Genomic DNA, 13,941 nt, shown 5'->3' with positions numbered 1-13,941 from the left:
TGCACAGGTATTTAGCAAGTGTCTGCGCTGGGATTTTGTCACACGCAATCCTTTTTGGTGCAGCTGCACTTTGCTTCCACGTGACACAATTTTAGGGGCGTGCCGTGGGACAATCCGACTGATTCGGAATGAGTGCGGGATGCAACTTTCAAATTGTGTCACAAGCCCAAGCACTTACATGCACCACTGAAAAGATGGTGAACTCTGTCGGACTTGAGCGGGGAAGCGACACATTCATGATATCGGGATAACTTAGTGAATCAGCGCACTGGTGCACATTTACTTACCTCGTCCCTGAGGTTCACAGAAAGTGCATTGGGGCACATTTACTTACCCGGTCCTGTTGCGATCCCCGAGGTGCATTGTCCGACGAGATATCCTGCATGTGTCGCTTCCCCGCTGAGGTCCGCCGGAGTTCACCTTCTTCTTCCCGGTATATGTGAGTGCATGACTTGCGACACAATTTGAGTTTTAAATCCCGCGCTTAGTCCGAATTTGTGTCGCATGAAAGTCGGCGCGATTAACCCCTGTTAAATGTGGCGCTAATCGGAAATAGTCGGGAAACCTGACGGAAATGCGGTGTGCAGACCCTTAGTAAATGTGCCCCATTGTCTGACTCAAAGTGCCTCGATTGTGCGCAAGATATTATGAATGTGTCGCTTCCCCGCTCAGGTCCAACGGAGTTCACCATCTTTTTCGTGGTGCATGTAAGTGCTAGGGATTGCCACTTAATTTGAAACTTAGATCCCGCGCTCAATCCAAATAAGTTGCCGCCGCACGGAAATCAGCGCAGCTGCGCCAAAAAAGGGCTGTGTGCGCCACAATCCCAGCTAAATATCAGTGCAAGCAACGTAATTCCGAAAAAGGTGAACAGTCCGAGGAAAATGAGCAACGTGACCCTTAGTAAATGAGCCCCACTGTGCATTGGAGTCAGACAATGCACTTTCGGTGAACTCTGGGGAAGAGGTAAGTAAATGTGCCCAAATGTGTATTAACTCTGCGTGTGAATGTCATTTTTGATGTGTGAATGCCACATTTTCTCCCTTCAACAAGGTGTAAGATTAATGTAGTACAATGTAAAGTTCCTGCTTTCTTACAATCCTTTTTCTTATGTGTAGATTTACCACTAGATGTTTTTTCGTCTCTTTGTCTCACTCACTCCCCGCTCTCGAGCATAGATGGATAGGGTGCGCCACTAATGCCACGTTACATACTACAAGGGTAAATACCCCATACTGAGAAAAAGCTCTGGACTGCACATTATACCATGATACTATTGCTGCTTGCCTAAATTAATGACCTCATATTAGTTGGACCCTAGATTGAAAAGTGCAGCATCATATCCGCCACCACAACTTGCTTTTGTTTCCCATCAGTTTTAGTTGGACGTTTTTCTATCCTTTGTTCAAACTAGGACATCAGGAACTAGGTCCAAATATAACAAACACATAAATGTTAAATACTACAACAGCAGTATGCGGAGGGCATGTGTCCATTAACAGTAAAAGTGTGTCCATTAAAAGCATTCATTTTAGGTATTCACGTAGAGACTCAAAATGAACAGGTTTATTCTCATCTAAATGAACTCATATGGAATTTCTGCAACTATAAAAATGACAGTTTCATATATACAGCACATACAGTGGTGTATCTAGAAGAGGCAGAGCCCCATAGAGGAATTCTGCATGCTCTCTATTTACTCACACCCATATACAGTATACACACATTCATACACTCTTACTCATGCATACAATGTACACACATTCATACAGTATATATACATCCACACTAAACAGACATATTGGGGGTCATTTACTAAGGGCCCGAATCGCGTTTTCCCGACATATTACCCGAATATTTCCAATTTGCGCCAATTTCCCCTGAATTGCCCCGGGATTTTGGTGCACGCAATCAGATTGTGGAGCATCGGCGCTGGCATGCACATGACGGAAATCGGGGGGGGGGGGGGGGGGCCGTACGAAAACCCGATGGATTCGGAAAAACCGCCGCATTTAAAACAAAAAAAGTGTCGCGGAGCTTGCACTTACCTTCACTAGGAATAGGCCGGTGCGTTCCGATGCTCTGCAGCGCAGCAGTGCCACCTGGTGGACGTCGGAGGAACTGCCTTAATGAAACCCAGCCGGACCCGAATCCACCGCAGAGAACGCGCCGCTGGATTGCGAATGGACCGGGTAAGTAAATCTGCCCCATTGTATAAACACACCTTTGCACTATATACTTATCAAATAGACATACATACAGTATATACACAGCATATACACATACGTCATATACTCACCATATATACACCATTTATACCATAATAGCCATATACATATATATATATATATATATATATATATATATATATATATTTATATAGTATATACATACCAAATGTAGCACTCAGGGCATCGATGGAGGAGGTCTGTAGCACGTGATGTCTGAGTAAACAAAGGAGGAGGAGAGGGGGAACACAGGACAATACATGTGCTGCTCTACCTTCATCCTGTGCCCCTCCCCCGCTTTATCTGCTCCAACAGCTCCAAGAAGCAGTGGCAGAACTTTTGCCGGAAGAGGAGTAGATTGCCAGATATAGGATACAGTAACACTACCCATACTACCCTCACTTGACACTACCAAAGGGGACTGGTAGTTTAGTGTTGAATGGTTCTAGATACCATAGATCTCAAGATAGGGGCATCTAAAGTGTCTACCCTTCAGCCTTAAGTGAGATGAGATGATCTTTTGGGGGGTAAACAGGCTACATGTAACATAAAAGAAGGAAAGCAAATATTGATAATTTATACCCTGAGAGTGCTGGTAGCTAAGGGGAGAAAATTACATTCCCTACAATATGGTGGCTGAAACTACCAAACCAAAGGGTTCCAAATAAAAAAACACCAGTATTATAAAAGTAACCTGGTAGACAGGGGCTCTGTTACATTTCATTCTTTGTACTGAAGGGATACACATACAATAGTTGGAATGGAACCTGACAGCATAATCATACCTGCCCCATAGTATATAGCCGGCACCTGTCCCCCAGTATATAGCCTGCCAGCCCATATCTCCCAGTATACAGCCGGCCCCATTATATAGCCAGCAGCGGGGGAAGCCGAAAAAGTGAGTTTTGATATATTTTTTTACTCGGGTATAACTAGAAGTCATCAGATCCCATCGCCTCCATTCATTCTTGCGTTTATTGGCCTATGTCGATACATTTGCCCCCTCATTTAATTTAATTACTATTTTCTACATGCACCATCACGTGTGTTCACTTTTGCACTGGGTTTGCACTTTTATTTTTTTGCACCGTATTCACTTCACCCATTAACCAATATGATATACTAAATGTAATATGCGTTGTCCTGTTTATTTTCACATTATAAACTACCATGTTTTATTATGTTCACGCTTGGACCCCCGTCCTTTTTGTCCATGTTCTTATCATGTACATTTAATATAATTGTATTTTTGAACATCACTTTTGCATATATTATCTTTATATTTTATAATTTTTTATGTATTATGATATTGTATTTATATTTATATTAGGGGCTTACGTGCAATATGTATTAGGTATTCTGATTATACTTACCAGTATGTCTATATCTCTTTGCGCGTGCGCATTAGCCATCTCTATCGGCACCGCCGCCGCTAGTTTCGCGCGTGCGCACAAGCCATTTCGGCCGGGACCGCCGCTGTGGGATTCGTGGCGGCCCTCACGATAACTTGCTATTCCCGCGCATGCGCACTGCGCCGCCGGACCGCTGCTGGCGGTTCATAGGGGCGGTGTGATAAACGCTGCTATACTAAGGTGATCCAGGTGGTAATTATTCACAGTTATTTTCTATTGGTCCGCTGTTCCTTATATTCTAGACACCCTCAAACAACTAGCACTCCCCTTGAGAAAGCCTAAGCGGCGAAACACGTGTCGGGGTTTGTGGCGTGTGTCCCTCAGTGGTATGGTATCAGTACAACCCGTTTATATGTGTCACATTGGTTTATGTTTATTATGTTTCTCATGCCTTCCTTGTGCTCTAAATGCATTTACCGTATATACTCGAGTATAAGCCGACCCGAGTATAAGCCGAGACCCCTAATTTTACCACAAAAAAATGGGAAAACCTATTGACTCGAGTATAAGCCTAGTATAAGCTAGCCCCCTGTAGTATACAGCCTGTCCCAAGTAGTATACAGCCTGCCCCCAAAAAGTATACAGCCTGCCCCCAAAAAGTATACAGCCTGCCCCAAAAAGTATACAGCCTGCCCCCAAAAAGTATACAGCCTGCCCCCAAAAAGTATACAGCCTGCCCCCAAAGAGTACAGCCTGCCCCAAAAAGTATACAGCCTGCCCCAAAAAGTATACAGCCTGCCCTCAGTATGCCTAGCGAATAATAAAAAAATAAACTTAATACTCACCCTTCGACGATACTCACCTTTGGTGCTAAGTGGCGGCTCCCGGTCCTCGGCGGCGGCTCCTGGTCCTCGGCGGCGGCTCCCGGTCCTCGGCGGCGGCTCCTGGTCCTCGGCGGCAGCTCCCGATCCTCTGCGGCGGCTTCTCTCTTCTATCTTCACGTGCCGGCAGTCGCGTCCATGCGACTTGCCGGCGGACACACAGTGCGATGCGGCGGTGTCGCCGCTGATGACGTCATCAGCAGCGACACCGCTACATCATATTGTGCGCCCGCCGGCAAGTAGCATGGACGTGACTGCCGGCACGTGAAGATAGAAGAGAGAAGCCGCCGCAGAGGATCGGGAGCTGCTGCCGAGGACCGGGAGCCGACGCCGAGGACCGGGAGCCGGAGGGTGAGTATTAATTTTTTTTTTTATTAACTCGTGTATTTTTTTTTTATTAACTCGTGTATAAGCCGAGATTAGGTTTTTCAGCACATTTTTTGTGCTGAAAAACTCGGCTTATACACGAGTATATACGGTAACTTGGATTGTATAACCTACTCCTATGCCTTGTTTGGCTATTTACTTTGCACAGCCACTTTTTATCATTGTTTTATTTTTTGGTCCACTCATTACTGATATTCTATGTATCTAATTTTTGTTATTAAAAATTTTTTGCTACTAATAAAATATAAATTTAATATATGAATTTGGTGATTGTTGTTGTTTTGATCAATTTTTTGGTGTTCTCGGGTATAACTAGGCTTATACTTGAGTATATATGGTAAATTCTAAAAAAAAAATTAAGAAACTAAAAACAGAATGAATTGATGTGATGCCTTTAGGTCCAGTCAGTGACCGGAAATTATTGTCCTATCCAAATTGTACAACATAAATATTTTTATTTCGCAGAATTTTAATACAAATGATTTCCTTAGTTTTCTTTTCTGAAAATCTCTAGCATATCCTACATATAAATCTATTTAATAGCCAGTTTAATGGTCCTTTAAATTGGGAACTTAGAGGATGATTGGATACATTAATGTCATAAATAAAACTCTGAGATTTGGTGTAAAATCTATCTTATACTCCTGAATAGTAATTCAGGTGGTGATAGAGTAGGGCCATGTAACTTACCACTGTTGTCAGTGTCCCTCATGGAACTTCATATGTTCCATTTTCCAAGTCACAAAGGCACCGAGTGAGATCTTCATCTGAACAACTAGAACGCACCAAACTGATATTGCCCAGCCAATGGTTAAACAACTTCTTTTTACTAACCTTGCTTTTCAACAAAGGTGAAGCAATGACAGGTTTAGACTCCTATGGAAGGTAAAGAGGTGATTTTTGTCCCTGTATTGGATTCATTTTGGCTATGTTTACATGACATCTCTAGTACTGCCATCAGGGGCATAGCCATGCAAATAGAAACAAAAAGATACAGTGGCTCAGTGGTTAGCACTAGAGCCTTGCAGCGCTGGGGTCCTGGGTTCAAGTCCCATTCAGGTCAACATCTGCAAAGAGTTTGTATGTTCTCTCCGTGTTTGTGTAGATTGTGTAGAACATACTGATAGGATGATTAGCTTGTGAGTCCCATGGGGACAGGAATCAGGCTCTTTGCAACGCTGCAGAATCTGTAGACGCTATATGAATAAAGAATTGTTATTATTATGAAGATCATTCAGTGCTGCCCTTACCGCCAGTATCTAAAAATGTGTGAGTACACAATGGACTTACGTTCAGTACCAGGACCTAGTGATTAGGGTGATAGCTACAGTCTATGGGCGTGTGACATTAATGTGACATCACCACCAGCCTCTGTATACAAACAGTGGTCAGTGATGATGGGTGCCCGTTGCTTATTATTTTAAACGATTTTTGCTCTGGACCTCCCTTTAATTCCTAATACATTTGAGAAATGTTATGGTTATTTCTTAGTACAGGCGGTCCCCTACTTAAGGACACCCGACTTACAGACAACCCATAGTTACAGACAGACCCCTCTGACCTCTGGTGAAGCTCTCTAGATGTTACTATACTCCCAGACTGCAATGATCAGCTGTAAGGTGTTTGTAATGAAGATTTATTGATAATCCTTGGTTACATTACAGCAAAAAATGTTTAAACTCCAATTGTCACTGGGGCAAACATTTTTTTTTGTCTGGATCTACAATTATAAAATATACAGTTTCGACTTACATACAAATTCAACTTAAGAACAAACCTCTGGACCCTATCTTGTAGGTAACCCGGGGACTGCCTGTATATGTCTTATGCTTTGTTAAGCTTTTACTTTTCGACTCTTTACCTCATCCCGGCCCTGGGACCAGATGGGTTTTATTTTTTAATTTCCCCAAATGTAAAACCATACAACCTTCTTGAAAGATGCATTGGCCCACATATGGGTTGTCATCCAGCTTTTTAGGACATTAACCGGAGAAAAAATAAGAGTTTACATAAGTACCAATTTATAAAACAGGAATATGTTCATATATGAGATACAACATTCTGCTGAAATCACATCGCTTTTCCAAAGGTACAGGGCATTTCACTATTATGTAATAATTTCAACACTTGACCCAGTCAAATCATAATGAATCTGCCAAAGTATATGCCAGAAATTACGATCCAGTCAGTTTGAGAAAGATAAATTACTACTGAGAGAACAGTTTTCTTTCAGATTGCTATTTTCCTTGAGGCAGCAGGTCACCCAGACACGAGTCCAACCTGAATTAAAGAAGATACAACTCTAAGTCCTAGTAGGTGTACGACTGAGCTACAGAATGACATTATGATAACATTTACAGGTAACACAAGCATAATACAAAGCTAAAATAATGTCGTCTTAGTTTAACGAGAAACATGTACAAGATTCATCAAGTGCGATTACGGAAAAAAAGGTGTAAGATGTAGGGAAATGAGTAATTATAGCCTTGCCAAAAGTATCTGCAACATCCCCCACTGGGGCCTGACCTTTTTCGAGGTGGCTGGAGGAGCCAGTGATGATCACGGGGTTCGGTATCAGGAGCGAAGACCTCGTCCACAGCCTGGGAGGTCTCCAAGAGGTGGTGTGCGCAAGAAAATGGAGGGAGAGGCTGACAGAGTAGGTTTGTAGAAAGAATCCCTGTTGATGGAGGATGGGGAAACCCAGGTTGTAAACAGCCTAAACCAGGGATCACTCTCTGATGTTGTTGAAGAATAACTTACAGTTCTTTATTCACCAAACAGCAGGCAATGGCCTTAAACATCAGCAGACTGCAGGTGGTGAGAGGTAGATGGTTGGAGCAGGTCTGCAGGAAGGTGTTTGCTTACTGCCTGGTAAAGTATCTTCAGGCTGGGCTGGTGTGGACCTCTGTTCAGTCTGGTGTCATGCTTGCCTCCGACACTGCTTTTTCCTGGGCTGACTTCCTGTGCTGACTGACTATGTCAGCAGAATCACCGCTGCGTCTGGACCACTCTGACCAAGACTGGCCCATAAGACTTAGCAAGCACTTTGTCCAACTTTCTTGCATTCTACACACACACATATATATATATATATATATATATATATATATATATATATGACAGTATAGTTAACTCTTCCTAACTCATAGGAAGAATCGTATAGCTGCAACTACACCAGGTAGCTATTGACATGGAGAGGGACGACACTTTTGCAACACCTACCTATCCCATGCATTGGCAGGGGTGTTGCATATAATTTCAGTGTGTAATGTTAGGGAAAGTAACAGGTTGCAAAAAAATACTGCAAAAATGTCTGTGTGGAAATTCTGCAACATTTAAATCAAGTGAATTTAGGGCGCATTCACACAGTGCAGTAAAAGCTGCATCAATATTGTTAAGAACTGCAGTAAGTTTTTTATAATTCCCCTTGCTGCAGTTTTTGTTTCTACCTGTGAGGATTGTTAGACACTTCTTTACCACCAAATACTATATACATTGGTCCACATTTATCAAAAGTAATGCAGTCTGTACTAAGTGCAGAGGGCGCCAGATTAATCAAAACTGGGACACAGCCTTCATGAATCTGCACTGCACCGGAAGTCGCCACCATTTTGTTTTTGGTGCATTTTGTTCATCCTGCAGAATTATGGCGCAGACAGTTGTAAAAAAGAGAGATTGAATTCAGTGTTAAAATCTCTGCCTCCTTGACATTATACAACTTATCTACCCACACTGGACCATGAAAGAAACATGATCTAGAAAGTTTTTAGCTGCTTGACAACATACTGGAAGGGGTTTATTAGGTCAATTTCTGCTGTTGACGGGTTCTCTTTGACAGGGTTGGTTTTTGACAAAGTGGGGTCCTGGGCAAAACTAAAAGTGGGGCCCCAAAGTAAAACTATTTTACTCTGTCCAGAGAGGGAGCTGCTCCGCCAAGTGCTCTGTATTTTCAGGTTTTTAGGTGATTGAATCCGGGCCAGGTTTTTGGAACATCCCAAATATGGATATAAAACAAAGAGGAAGGAGGTTTTACAAAAGCTACTGAGAAAGGAGCATCCCGCTTTGAAATGCATCTAGCCACAATTATAGGATTGAACCCTATCCATCAACCACTCACACAGTTACAGACAGTAGTATGGTAGGTATCTGTAATATATAGGTTATACATAAATAGCAAGATAGATTATAGAAGATAGATAGAGAGATAGATAGATAGATGATAGATAGATAGATAGATAGATAGATAGATAGATAGATAGATAGATAGATAGAGTAGAAGAAAGATAGAAAACCAATTGTTGGGTAGATAGCTAGATAGGACAAGTTACACAAGGAGGCTATGCAAAACTTAGCAAATGCGATGCTACAGATACCTTTAGCAGACATACACATATACACACAGCTCCATGTATTAGATGTGCACAAAAATATATACACTAATAGGGGGTCATTTATCATACGGTGGCGTATGACAGCCCCCCGCTGCTTGAGCTCCTTGAAGAGGATACATACTTGATGTATCCGGCAGAGGCCCTCTTCCATTGGAGACTATAGTTAATACAGCAGATCTGGTGTTCACGTCCCCGTCAGCCTCTTGAATAGAAAAGCACCAAATATGGTGGAGTTGGGGCTTTGTAAATGTGGAGTCGCGACGTGGGGTCGCCGTGCCATGGAGCAGAACTCCATACCCCAGTGGCCTCTTTGTAGCCCTCCTACCCTATCCTTAGAGGGAAGCTCCACTCGCCCGAGAAGCCGTTGGGTCTGCGCATGAGCAGAAGTCACACTTAAGGCTCCAAAGTCGGGGCTACAGAGCATACGCAGACCCATCAGCTTCTCAGACGATTGAAGATTGGATAGGAGGGCTACATAGAGGCTACTGGGTGATGGAGTTCTACTCCACAGTGCGACTACTCTACACCCCAGAAGCCTCTTCATGTAATTTGCATAGATACAAGATAAACTTTTTATCAAGATATTGACCACTCAAGATTTTTAAATAAAAAGTATAGGACTTGTTCTTAGTAAAGGAACCTGCCATCGGGTCCACCTTATTAGCCGTGATGGTAGGTTTAATTAAAAAAGAAATAATAAATAGATCCCTCGTACATTTTTTTCTCCCAAAAAGAATTAATAGACAAAGGTTTCCGAGTGTATAGCTCAAGTTTCAAAAAATCCCGTTCATGCCCAATTCTGGATTTTTAAACTTTTTAAATTGATATTTAAAAACAAGTAAAAAAGAATTAGTAAAAATTTTACAATAAGTTGAATATACCCCCCCAAAACTCAATTCTTTCCACAAAAAAAAAAAAATCTCAACTATGGTTACTTTGATGGTAAAATAAAAAGTGATGGCTCTTGGAATGCAGGAACATAAAAAGACATAATGGGGCTTATTTACTTAGTGTCCACGGATGCACTTTAGTCAGCTTTTCTGACATTAGCGGGGATTGCGTGGCTGTGACAGGTATTTAGCAGGGGATTGTGTCGCATGTGATCGGATTTTGGCACAGCTGCGCTGTGAGACAGAAGTCTGGGGATGTGCCTTTGGACGATCCGACTGATACGGACTGAGCGTGGGATTTAACATTCAAATTGTGTCGCAATCCAATGCACTTACATGCACCAGGAAGAAGAAGGTGAACACCGGGGGACCTGAGCGGGAAAGCGACACATGCAGGATATAGGGAGCACAATCTTAGGGAATCGCGGCACAGTTCTTATTGGCGGACAATGCATCTTTGTTAACTCCTCCTGACGGGTGAGTAAATGTGCGATCATTAAGATCCACAAAAATTCTAGCCCGTAGGAGGCTAATGCTTAGTACTACCTACCAAGCACTCGCGCCATTGTGGAGCAAGCATAAAATAAGCATTGAGATATTTATTCTCCAGCTTTGCATTTCACATACATTAGTGCATCATTTCGAATTACACTTAAAGTCAAAATACTTTGGCCAGGAATGTTCTCTAACAAGGTGATAACGTTGTTCTTAAGTGAGCAATAAAAATGAACATGATGTTTCCTAACTAATTAGCTGTCTATGTAAATTGTTTGGAGGATGCATGGTGAATACCTGAAAGGAAATTACTTTAATACATGTTATGCTATAAATAAAACTACACTGGAAGAAGCCGATCAGGTAGTCAGGTAGTGAGGAGTCACTGGGGGACATGTATCATAGTTTTTTTTTTCTTTGAGGTATAACTGAGACATTTGGCAGCATTTTTTTGTGCTTTATGTATGATCCTGTCCTTTTACTTGTGATACATGATCAGTTTTTTCCTATCCTGGCAGGCACAAATTTTGACTTCTTTTTGAGACTTTTTGTTGCACAAAAAGACACAAGCCACGTGAGGGGGTTATATGCAGGAGAGGATACAAGCCATGTGAGGGGGTTATATACAGGAGAGGACACAAGCCATGTGAGGGGGTTATATACAGGAGAGGACACAAGCCCTGTGAGGGGGTTATATACAGGAGAGGATACAAGCCATGTGAGGGGGTTATATGCAAGAGAGGACACAAGCCATGTGAGGGGTTATATACAGGACAGGACACAAGCCATGTGAGGGGGTTATATGCAGGAGAAGATACAAGCCATTTGAGGGGGTTATATACAGGAGAGGATACAAGCCATGTGAGGGGGTTATATACAGGAGAGGATACAAGCGATGTGAGGGGGTTATATACAGGAGAGGATACAAGCCATGTGAGGGGTTATATACAGGAGAGGACACAAGCCATGTGAGGAGGTTATATACAGGAGAGGACACAAGCCATGTGAGGGGGTTATATACAGGTGAGGACACAAACCATGTGAGGAGGTTATATAAAGGAGAGGACACAAGCCATGTGAGGGGGTTATATACAGGAGAGGATACAAGCCATGTGAGGGGGTTATATGCAGGAGAGAATACAAGCCATTTGAGGGGGTTATATACAGGAGAGGATACAAGACATGTGAGGGGGTTATATATAGGAGAGGACACAAGCAATGTGAGGGGTTATATACAGGAGAGGATACAAGCCATGTGAGGGGGTTATATACAAGAGAGGACACAAGCCATGTGAGGGGTTATATACAGGAGAGGATACAAGCCATGTGAGGGGTTATATACAGGAGAGGATACAAGCCATGTGAGGGGGTTATATGCAGGAGAGAATACAAGCCATTTGAGGGGGTTATATACAGGAGAGGATACAAGACATGTGAGGGGGTAATATACAGGAGAGGACACAAGCCATGTGAGGGGTTATATACAGGAGAGGATACAAGCCATGTGAGGGGTTATATACAGGAGATGATACAAGCCATGTGAGGGGGTTATATACAGGAGAGGATACAAGCCATGTGAGGGGTTATATACAGGAGAGGATACAAGACATGTAAGGGGGTTATATGCAGGAGAGGACACAAGCCATGTGAGGGGGTTATATACAGGAGAGGATACAAGCCATGTGAGGGGGTTATATGCAGGAGAGGATACAAGCCATGTGAGGGGGTTATATACAGGAGAGGATACAAGCCATGTGAGGGGGTTATATACAAGAGGGGATACAAGCCATGTGAGGGGGTTATATACAGGAGGGGATACAAGCCATGTGAGATGGTTATATACAGGAGAGGATACAAGCCATGTGAGGGGGTTATATACAGGAGAGGATACAAGCCATGTGAGGGGTTATATACAGGAGAGGACACAAGCCATGTGAGGAGGTTATATACAGGAGAGGACACAAGCCATGTGAGGGGGTTATATACAGGTGAGCAGGGCCGGATTATAGGCAGGGCTCGCGGGGCTAGAGCCCCGGGGCCCCCACCATCTTGCCCCCCCTAGGGGCCCCCACCAGACCGCACCCCCGCTCCTCCCGCACACACTCTCCTGAGCCGCCCGCCGCCCCTAGACATAGGTGATCGCCGCCCCGCCCATCTTTCTGCATAGGTGACCGCCTCCCAGCTCGCCCATCCCCCTGCATGGCCTCCCCGCCCGTCCATAACGCTTCATGGCGGAGCCGCCCGCTGCCCGCCCATCGCCTCCCACCCCGCACGGCACAGGTGACTCCGCCTCCGCAAGCGCGCTCCCCCCACCACAGGTAACTGTTTCCCAGCTCGCCCATCCCCCTGCATGGCCTCCCCGGCATTACAAACCACAGCATGGCGCAGCCTCCCCTCCCCCCCCCGACACAGGTAACCGGCTCCTGGCCCCCCATCCCCCGCTATGGTCGAGTCATCCAACAATGCCCCCCCCCCCGTTGTGTATATGTGTATATATGTATATACTGTGTATATAGGCATCTACTGTGTATATGTGTATATATGCATCTATTGTGTATATATGTATCTACTGTGTATATGAGTATATATGCATCTACTGTGTATAGGTGTATATATGTATATACTGTGTATAGGTGTATATACTGTGTATAGGTGTAAATACTGTGGGGATATGCATCTACCGTATTTATACACACATATATTTACATAAGCATATATATGTGCACATTTATATATATATGAATGATGTGGTTTTTGTATATGCTGTGTAGATGGTGTTAGGATCAGTGGATCCTCTGGACCACCGCGGGAGATGTAACTAGCCAACACCCGGAACCGGAGCCTAGCGGCACCTGGTATTCACCAGAGCCCGCCGCAAAGCGGGTTGGACTTGCTGCGGCAGGATACCACTAGGTCGTTCCCAGGTGTGACTAGCCCACGGTGGCAGCCGAGGTCGAGGTACCTTAGCGGATGACAATCTCGTAGACAGGTCCAGGCACAGGGTCAGGGCAGGCGGCAGAGATGCAACGTCAGGTCCAAGTCCGGGGTCAGCAACAGGAGGTCCAGGCAGGTGGGAACGGGAACACAGGCACACGGAACACAGCAACACGGAGGAACTCAGGTAACACGGCAACACAGGACTCAGGAGCGGGAACACACAGGAATACACAGGAACGCAGGAATACACAGGAACGCAGGAATACACAGGAACGCAGGAATAATCGCTAGTAAGCTTTCTCTAAGGCTATGAGGCACAAAGATCCGGCAAGGAACACAGGAAGAGGCAGATTCTTAAAGGTGAGGTGTTCAGCCAGTGC

The sequence above is a fragment of the Engystomops pustulosus genome, chromosome 6, assembly GCF_040894005.1.
Source record: "Engystomops pustulosus chromosome 6, aEngPut4.maternal, whole genome shotgun sequence".
Classification (NCBI taxonomy): Eukaryota; Metazoa; Chordata; class Amphibia; order Anura; family Leptodactylidae; genus Engystomops; species Engystomops pustulosus.
The sequence above is the reverse complement of the archived record's forward strand: the minus strand, read 5'-3'. Positions refer to the sequence as shown.